Source organism: Ascaphus truei, chromosome 1 (genome assembly GCF_040206685.1).
Source record: "Ascaphus truei isolate aAscTru1 chromosome 1, aAscTru1.hap1, whole genome shotgun sequence".
Taxonomy (NCBI): domain Eukaryota; kingdom Metazoa; phylum Chordata; class Amphibia; order Anura; family Ascaphidae; genus Ascaphus; species Ascaphus truei.
The window spans coordinates 164386786-164397547 of record NC_134483.1 but is presented as its reverse complement, the minus strand read 5'-3'; the positions used below and the strand labels follow the sequence as shown (position 1 = coordinate 164397547).

At 41.3% G+C, this 10762-nt stretch overlaps 1 protein-coding gene across 6 annotated transcripts in view; it reads left to right on the top strand.

Annotated features, from left to right (window-relative positions):
* Positions 1-10762, top strand: part of KANK1 (KN motif and ankyrin repeat domains 1) — a 209803-nt gene that overhangs the window by 122635 nt on the left and 76406 nt on the right. The gene's annotated exons all lie outside the window — the stretch shown is intronic.

Sequence of the window (10762 nt, the reverse complement as noted above, 5' to 3'; positions counted from 1 at the left end):
AGTATGTCCTGGGCATATTTGACATCTTTGCTTTCATCTATTTGCTTGTGTGAGCAAGTCGTCTACAGAACCAGCCTTTAACATGCAGTCCCCACCAGTACTTCCCTAAACTAATAACTGCAAGGTGCCATTCGTTAAGGGAAGAAAAAGGTAAGGGAGAAATCGGGTGCTAAAACCTTCCCAAATTTCAGGTGCCAATGTTTACAAACATTTTAAGGATAAAGTAGATAACATGTTAAAATCAAAACTATTTAGACAAGCCAATTTCCCAAATGTAACCTATTTTAACCCAGTGTCTTAACATGATGGGCATGAGTTCACTTTGGTCCATTTGGGTCAATTTTGTGAGCGCTATACATACACGTGTATATACAGTACATACATACATACATACACACAGTATGTTCAGAAGTGGCCCTTCTGAAGACCTCTGTAGCCTTATAGGGATTCTGTTTCTTCACCGTACACCGGCGCTTAGACCAGGGGTGCGCAAAGTGGGCGGTGCGCCCCTTGGGGGGGAGAATTTCCAGAGGGGGGGGGCACGCGGCTACAGAGGTACCATGCTTTCACCCAAGGCACTTAAATTAAGTGCCGGGGGGGACCGCACGAGGCCTCTGCAGCTTCTCCTACCTTATCTTCGCCATGGTAACTGGCGTCAAATGACATAGCGGGGGTGACGTCACGTTGCCATGGCAACGTGTCGTCATTAGACGCGGGAGCCTTGCAGAAGGGGGGCGCGAGCCGGGAGGTGAGAAGGCAGGGGGGGCACAGGGTCAAAACTTTGCGCACACCTGGCTTAACATTAGGTTTTTCACAGCAAGCAAACAAACTGTAGATTGGACAGGAGAGTGTACACGATCAGTAATTTAGAAGCCTGTATTTCCACAAAGTAGATGCAACGAGTTGTTGTAGAAGTTCATATTCTCTATAACATGGCTACTTTATAAAACAACTTGAACTGCATTTGGCCTTGTACTGAACAGTGCTGCTTGCCCGGCAAAAAAATAGTTTTTTTTCAGTTGCTATGGGGGGAAAAATTGTGTGTGTGCCGAGCACGCGCATTTTAAGTGAACCTTCTTTGTCTTTTGTCACAAATTGTATTTGTGTTGGTGATGTTTTTAATTAAAAAAATCAAAATATAATTTAATTGACAAAACGCAAAGACATTTGACTTAGAACGCGCATGGATGCATGGCACCCCCCCCTCCTGTATTAGCTATTTGCACCAACAGTAAATTCCTCATGTGAGACTGTGTGTGTGGTCTCGGCTCTTTGTTTTCTTCTCCTCTGGTGTGCCTGCTGTCAATGCGCAACGCCATCCGAGCTCCAGAGGCCTCTGCACATGTGCATCGACCAGAGTATTCTTCTACGCATGCGCAAAGACCGAGGACCCTTCTGTCTTTGGCCAACAGTTTGTGCCCCTGGTGATGGTACGCATGCGTTGAGGTGATGGTACACATGTGCAGGGAAAATGAACTTTCGGCACATGCGCAGTGGTAGTCACATAGTTGTGCGCCTGCATGCTGGATTGGGGAGACTGATCAAGGAGAGAGGACACGCGCAGATCGCCGCTTGCTTGTTGAGGGAGATGGACCAACGGACTGTAGACATGGAGGTGAGAGCGGCCCAGCGGCCTTATCTGCCAGCACTGAAGTCACTTCCATAACCTACTTCCGTCTCCTAGAAAGGCGATTTGATGCCTGCAAAGAAGTTTCACTTCATAAAGCATTGGTGATTTGAAAAATAAGATTTTATATCAATTTTTGTGTGACCTGAAAGAAAGGTCAAATTTCTTCCACATGATCAACAGGCAAGCCATCTTATCAAGGATTCTGTAACTGTTGCTAATATGATGTACATGTTGGAGGAACAAAAAGGCAGCACTCGAGATTCAGAAGAATGAGAATATATCTTGCCTACATTTTTGGTCTAAATGTGCTTGCCATTTTCAAGGTTAACACACAGTTCTACATAACCACTTAATTTACTGAACAGTAGTTCCTCCCTGGAAGCTATCATGACCTAGATGTGATAATTATTATGAAAGAAGTTGCAAAAAGCAATAAAATAAAATATCTCTCATATTATACAATTCCCATAATATTGTAGTACATAAAATAAGAGTCTCAGAAGATAACATAAAGACTTGGCTTGAACCAATCACAGACATTTTTGAAGGGAAGATCACAGACGAACGCATTGCTACAAGGCGTAAATATTACGCCACTTCTTGGAACGTGTACAAATTCCAGAACAAACTCTGGTATCACAAATACATATTTTTAAAGAATTAAGGGAGTGTCCAGTGTTCTTGTTGCATATTTGTATACGTGGTATGTTAGACTGGTTGTTTGGCTCAGTTACTCTGATTTGGTGTGGGTTGAAGAATATGAAATAGTGAAGCAAATCTCTCTTCTCAGTAGGAGTTTTTTGTTTATTAATAAAGACAGGACAATTTAGGTGATCAGATACATCGTTTTCAATGAGTGTGTTCTGCTCTCTACTGGCAGAAAAGGTCATTCCAGTGAATATTATAGATGGGTGGAAAATAGGACAATATAACCTTTTTGAAGCATTGTGTGTGCTACCACCACTACTCGGCCTTCATCTCCATGTTTCATCAATCGTAGAGAAATGTTTTGTATGCATCTTCTTTGTCACTTTGTACCTACGTGGGGGCTGAAACCCATTCCTATTTGAGAAATGTAGGTCACATCTATCCTTCCATGTAACCTGGTGCTCAGACTGTCCCATTTTCTTTATACATTTTGGAAGCTTGTAGCATCTTGCCGTAGGTACAATATATGTTAAAATAACTACTTTGTAGCATCACAATGTACAAGTGTACACTTTTCAGTAACCTAAAAATGGACTCAACTTTCTAGTGTTTTTCATTTCCACAATAGTTGTGCTTTCCCTTAGTATTTCATTTTTTTGTTCTGCTGCAAGTTCTTTTCTCAATTATATCCAATACTTTACTTCCCCCCCCTCACCATTCAACTCTATTAACCATTGTTGACTGAAGTCCATTCACCTTCCTGCCCTTTCTGCCAAGAGCATTACAAATATGTCAGCTGACATCTGATTTGAAGAGCTTATTAACCCTAGCACTGCCATTTGGTGTCAGCAATGTGTTAGTTCCTCCTAAAGCAATGATAGAACTACAGGTGAGCCTTCAATGCAAACAGTCTGATTCTTTAAAAAGTGTGATGCTTATTAGGTCAAAAAGGAAATGGACATGCTGTTTTACATGAGCAATATGCCGAGATGTGTTATTCCTAATGTCTGAGTTTGGTAAGAGATGTACACTGATTGTAAACACAATGATTATCGCTAGTTAAGTATTGTGTATGTATAGGGACAGTCTCACTTAGCTCACAAAAGGCATTTTGTAATCCGTGTGACCAATAGTGTAATGCCGCGTACGCAAAGGTTTGGCTGTTTTCATATTTTTGAGGAAATCAACATTCATTTTTTTTTTTTAATTCTGGATGAGAGGGGGAACATTTCGAGTGTTTCCTCTACCCTTTCCATGTGCCCTGGAGGAGAAGGTCAGGAGAAGCGAGAGGAAAAAGTTGGATACTTTGCACCTGCAAATCCTTAATGCATAAAAGAGAGCGCGTTTAACGCTCAACGGGTTTCAGCTCACCATAATAACAGCCTCGAATTTAAACGTGAAATTAGATACTTAAAAATGTATTATTGTTGTCTAGAAAAGGAATGAATCCTCTACATATGTAACCCCTTAAACAAGCCACCAGAGTGAATCCATGAAGTGATGTGCTTGTCACCATGTCTTCTTGCTTGAGTAGTTTGGGCTTTTATTTTTCTCCTCTATGGTAATAATGCGGAGGGGAACAAGAGGCTGTCGCTGTACAGAATGTGGTGCTTCCCTGTTACCTTGTGGCAGCCATTGATAACCTGTTGACAGGGCTCACTCCAGTCTTGCAAAGTGTTGTGACCTCCGGCAAGGTGAGACTGGCTCGAATGTGGCTTGGAATGTGCCACGCTCTCCACATGTAGACCGTGGCATTCCCACGTCTGTACCTAGCAACGGCCTGGACGGTTGCACGTGATGTTGTTGTTTTTTTTTCTTCTTAACTTGAAATGTTGATTTAACATCTTTTGTTGCTGGAGGTTTCTTTTTTCCAATGCTTTGGTTAAAGAAGATGGAGCCAGGTAATGAGTGAATTCTATTTAGATTGAGAATCAATTATGTTGGAAACCAAGAGCAGGTTGGGCCATATTTACTAAGCAGTGCTACTAAAAGGAGACACCTTCCACACGGCTTAGTAAATGGAACTCTCTGTGGCCCATTCAGGTGAATGGGCTGTAAGATGTCTTTAGACATGGAAGGTGTCTCATGGAGCAGGGCTGCTTAATAAATATGGCCCTTTAAACCTATTTACTTGAATAGGACTGCAAGGTTTCTTCCAGCAAAGAAGATGGTCCTTTATGTACAATGTGTGAGCCTGGTTACCTGTTGGCAGAGGTTTAAAGTCCATGATGTCTTGATGATGTAAAGCAGTTTGTTGCCCATTAAAGTTCCCAGGGAAATGTGACACTTGCACAGCAAGGTTGTCTTCCAAGCTCTAGCATTTAGCTGCTTGAAACAAACAAACCAACATTCACTGAGCAACTCCATAGCCCGAGCAATCTGAGCTTGTTGGAGTCATAAGACCTTCGTCAAACATAAGGCTCCCTCGTCCTGTGCTCGTCCTCCACTAAACTCCGAGGACTAAAGGTGATAAGCCAAGGAGAAAGGGAGAGGGGAATTATTCCGGCACTGCTAGCCCGCCAACAAAATACTGAGGCATCTCTGATCTAAAGCCAAAAACAGTATTGCTTAATACCAACAGATCTGTAATTCACAGCTTTGTTTTTATTTTTTTGCAGTGATTTTAGTTTATTTTCTATCGGTGGCGGGTTTTTGTCACTTAGTTTACCCACCATAACTTATATAATGTGTGGTCGAAACCTATGCTTCAAATTGCAAAGCCAGTATAACCACACTGATGAGACCCAAAAGGTCGAAACAGCGGCCTGTGATTGGGTTTACTGGCTATGCACTTCTTTAAACCAGGCTGTGCTGAAAAGCGAAGTGTAATGCGGCACGCATATTCTTATAGGGGTCCATGTTAAAATGGATTTGAAGCAAAAGGTGACGACACTGCTCAGTTGCATGTAATTTCCCAGAATCCTTAGCTGCAGTGGTAGCGTTGTACAGTATGTTGGGAGATAATGGTGAAAAGCAGGGTTGCAAAACTGTCTGAGACGTGAATGTGCTCACAAGTGATCTTTTTATTTGCCATCAGTGGGAATCTTGGTCATTATCCCAGCAATCAAGTGAATGCATGAAAGAAAAGCTCAGCATTGATTGGCTGGAAAAGTCCCATGGGACAGAGCTTAGCCAATGACTTCATTCGACTGAATTAGGTGACTGCGGTTCGAAAAGGCTAGGAAGGTTGAGCGGCAGCCACTTATTCAGCTAGGAATGGGCATTACCCTGCCAGAAAAAGGTCCTGGTTGTACAAAGGGTGCATACTTACACGCTGGCAGCTAGAACAGCAGAGGAAGAGGCACCAGATTCAGATTATTACATTTATTATGTTGATGTAATTTACTAATTACAATGCCAACCAACCGTTTATAAGCAACTCTGCATGTCCATAACTTAAATGCATGGATTGGGCTGAATAAACTAATCATTAAGAATAGAAGAACTTGCTCGTCCCGCATTCCTTTACATTCTACTCTACAAAGAATAAGCATAGTCATTATTTTGTGTTGGTCTTTATTTTAGTGCAGTTGTTTTAAAAGGTTAGTGCCAATGTAAATCCCACTTGTGACTTTCCTACGGGCCAGTCAATGAAAACCGTTGCCAAGAATGGTCTCTCTGGCGTCACTGGTCAGACAGATCCATCAACAGCAGCCTCAGTACATTCTTTTAACTACGCAAATTATAGGGCAATTTGCTAATATTGATCCATGCAATTAAATCATTATACGTTAAGAGCTCTGCAAAATTCTACTAAGTGCGGTGTGGTTTTCTGCTGTAACAAATTCACCATGATGTATAGTTTGTGATTATTCTCCAGGGGAATACGGCTTACCTGTTCCGCTTGTTGTTATTACATTTGCAAATCCCTCAATTGTAGCACGGTAGCCATATTCTAAAATCCCCAGACAAAACATTAATGTCTCGCGTGTTTCAGGGAGTTACTAGTTACTGTAGAAACCATAGGGAGGTCAACAAAATGAGGTTGACAATTCAGTATATTCTGTTTATCTGCAAAAAAAATCCCCCATCAGATTTAGCACCAGGCTGGCATTGGAAGCTGAGTGGCCCGCTCCAGGGAACCACCTGGTTCAGGGATATACAAATAAAAAAGAGCTGGCAGGACTGCTGCTTTGAAACATTTTGCTAATGTGCCTGTTAACATTGTAGCTGGTCGTAGTTACCCAATGAAATATACAGTCTCCTCGTCACAGCCCTTTCCCTGCAGGAAGTGCCTGCAGTGCATTGCTCGTTATCTTCTGGTTCAGTCAGTGCAAAAAAAATATATTTATGATTGTTGTGGTCTCAGACGTAGAATGAGCAGTGTCCTACTTACGTTGTGTTTGAGTATCAATTTGAAGTGTTCCTTTTGACATTGATTTTTTTAAATGAATATGTTCGTTGAAGAACTTTGCATTAAAGCAGAAAGGTGGTAAATGCTAAATGTGAAATCACCTTTAAAGCAGCAAAACAAAAGATGTGAAATCTTCTGGGTTTTTTTGTTTTTTTTTTTTAATCAGTTCTGTAGCATTTGATAATACTGACATCGTTGTTGGTGGTTGTTGTAATTCAACTCAAAATGCCATTTTAATTCGTTTTTAAAGCATCCTTTGATTGCTATAGCAGGTTTTAGCCACCTCCCAATCAGTGCAACATCTTTGCAACACTTTCCTGTTTGGGATAATCTGTTGCCAATATTCCCAGCAGTTTTAGCTGTAAACTGTAACAATAGACCTTAGTAATATCAGGATACATTGTAGTTGCTGAGTTACATGGACTGAAGCAGCCATTATGTTAGGCACAAAATCTGGATTTTCACAGATTTATACCATGAACACCTAACGATTGCCAGCATAGATAGGAATGTAGTAGTATACATTGTCACATGCTTTACATACAAAAATAATAAAATAAAAAAGTACAAGTTTGAAAGTGGTATTGCTGCTTTAAGTGGAAAGACCTGGTCAGAGCGTCGGCTGAGCTGTAAATGCAGTCTGGCATTAGTTATTTTTTAGATGTCGATTTCAACAGCGTGGCCATGAAGCTCCTTACCTCTGCAAGACGTCTGCTTGCCATTTATCAGAGCCGCATTTCATGCTCCCAGAAAAAGACTGTGTGCATAAGTGGCAAAGTGGCTTACAAATTGGTAAGGAATGGGACAACGGAGTAAATCAATATTTATGCTCTAAACATGGGAAAGGATGAAGTCCTTCTAAAGTAAATAATCAAAAAAGAAAATGGTACTATAAGCTTGCACATCAAGGGGACATTGGGCGGCTGTTTAAATGTCAGTGAGGGAACTTCTTTCTTTCACTTTAATAATCCCAGAACTGTCTATTCTGAGTCCTGATGTGGATAGCCAAACCCGTGCTAAGAAACACACACACACACACACACACACACACACACACACACACACACACACTATTCCTTGTGTCTCCACTCCCCTCCGTCTAGATCAGGAGTGGCCAACTCCAGTCCTCGAGAGCCACCAACAGGTCAGGTTTTCAGGATAGCCCTGCTTCAGCACAGGTGGTACAGTCTTTAACTGAGCCAGTAATTGAGCCACCTGTGCTGAAGCAGGGATCTTATGAAAACCTGACCTGTTGGTAGCTCTAGAAGACTGGCGTTGGCTACCCCTGTTCTAGCTTGTATGCTCCTTGGTATTTACCTTAACATATGTGTACTCTTTTGTCATACAATGATGATGTCCCCCTCCCTTGTTATACTGCGCCACAGAATATGTTTGCGCCATGAAAGTAAACGAGAATAATGACACCGGTAACTAAACGGGCAAGTATTTTTCATAAACCAGGGGGTCTCGAGAGCTAAAAAATAGCAGGCTTCCGTTACGAGGAACCGTTCCAGCTATTAGATCCGTGTTTTCACATCTTAATTAATGACAGGATCAGCAACACCAGACACGGACTCCTTTCATCTAATCTCCCTGCATGGCTTCCCACAAAAAAAGGGAAACGCAAAATAACAGCAGAAGGAAACTGTGTAGCGCTGAGCAGCAATAACACTCAGCCAGCCACTGCTTGTTCTGTATTTGCCCTCAGGGCTGTAAATCACAACGTGAGCACGCAGGTAAGATCCTAGCATGTAGTGGCAAAGCTGGGAGAGGGCGTCTGAGTCCGCCCGGGTCCCCTGTGAACATTCCAATGTGGGGATGAATTCCATGTTTCTTGTGCACCAGCTAGGGAGGCATTCCATGCATTAGTACTGGTTCTCACCACTTGTGTACGGCCCTGATGCCAGGTAATCCTGGAGTCGCTGCCACGTGTAAGTAACTGCATCATACGTTACAGGTGGTAGAGAACACTAGATCTTTTGAGGGCGATCACGTGGTTGCAATCCAGGAAGAGTGGTTAAGTTCTTCAGGCACCAAAAGGGTTAATTTCCTTTGAAGCTGCAGTCCCTCCCCGTTGTGACCTAGTTTGAAAGTTTGTTGTGATGACCTTTTAAAGCAGATAGCCGCATAATGGCTGCAGAACGTACAGTACAAACACAGGCCGGAGCTCGGAGGGCTAAGAATCGCCGCATACATTGGATAAAGATTGTGAAAGTATTTGTTTACCATGGAAATGTGAGAGAAGAAAAAACCTTTTAAAAATACTTCTACTGTACATGTCCGATTTAAAAATAAAAAAATGGCCTACTGACCAGCCCATTGTTCTTCATTAATTTTCGTCCAAGGCAGCTCAATTTAGCGAGTTAAAGTGGTAAGGTAATTGTCTTGGGAAGCAGTGGTCCGCTGAGCTGAAATGAATGGGATTCAGCTCCGGAGACCACCAGCTTCACACATATGTCAAAAACATGGAGGGAGAGAATGGCTGCTTGGATTGCCGCTTTGAAGTAATGGTCCGATTTTCTTTCTTGTAAACATTGAATATGAATCCCTTCTTCTCAGGGACATGGGGTTCAAGCCTATCCGCTGCTTATGCTTATCTGTGTGACTAATGATGACAGCATAATAACTTTGTTAACAAACCAGATCTAACCATGTTTATGACTATACAATGGGGCAGATTCATCCAGTGCCGGACATTGCAAGGCCATGTGTTTAACATAGACATGTTAAACGTCAATTAAAAAAAAAAATATATATATATATATTTTTTTTTTTAAATGTCAATCAGCTACATTTAACCTCTTTAACTTGCCAATGCCTTTTTTTTTACCCTAAAATGAACAACCCCATTAAAGCAGTATTCCCCCCCCCCTTTTTTTATTTTTATTAATTTTATATGTAAAGCTTGTGACCATGTATAATTCTACATTCTTGCCTATACTGACAATTGTTTGGTGCTCCTGTTATAAATCTGTCAAAATCTTTTGTGTGTGCCTAACATAATGGCCGCCTTCTGTCTGTGCTGCAGCCTGTGAAATTCTGCAGCTGATATGTAACATCATATTTCTAAGTGTAACAAATTATTGTTACAGCTTTTAGAGTAATAGACAGCCTGCTGTTTGAAACACAGCAATGGATCTGTTTGTGATACTTTGTTGCCAAAGGACAGAGCTAAAAAAACTGTTTGCCAGAGCCTGTTTCAAAACAGGAAGTGGATACGACTTTCTAAATGGTTGCTGCAGCAACTGAGAGTGATCAGTATCATTTATTTATTGATGATGCCTGTGTTGGTCAACTCTTTCAAATTAAAAAGTTATGATGTCCCCCTTTTTTACTTATTATTTTTATGTGTAAAGCATGTGACAATGTGTAATTCTACATTCTTACCTAAGCTGGCAATCGTTTGGTGCTCCTGATATAAATCTGTCAAAATCCTGATTGTGTGCCTAACCTAATGGCCGCTTTCTGATTCAATGCTGCAGTCTGTGAAATGCTGCAGCTGATGTGTAACATTATATTGCGAAGTGTAACACATTATTGTTACAGCTTTCAGAGTAATAGACAGTCTGCTGTTTGGAACACAGCAACAGATTTGTTTGTGATACTTTGTTGCCAAAGTGCAGAGCTCAAAAAGGTGTGTGCCAGAGCCTGTTTCAAAACAGGAAGTGGCTACGACTTTCTAAATGGTTGCTGCAGCAACTGAGAGTGATCAGTACATTCAAAAAATCATTAAACATGGCATTAGGAGTTCAAACAAAATGCACACTGTATTATCTTATACTACAGAACGTATTTGTTAATTTTTTTTAAAATAAATAGGATTTTTCATGCTTTGCTGCTTTAACATGGCCTATGCAGGGTGTTAAACAGTGTCTCTGATGCTGCTCCAGTTGCTGCAAGTTTCCATTTCATGTTAGTTTTTGTTGGGTTTGATAATTTCCTAACAGTGTGTCTAGACGTCATCTTTGTTACAGCTGTGATGTACATAAATATTACATAGTGTTAATCCCCAGCTGTTAATAGGTTTCATGGTGTCTACTACAAATGGCCATATTTGACACGAATAGCGAGGTCTCTCTTTATGAAGCCACTTGGTGTCACTGTAAAACAGCACTTGCGTATCATAACTC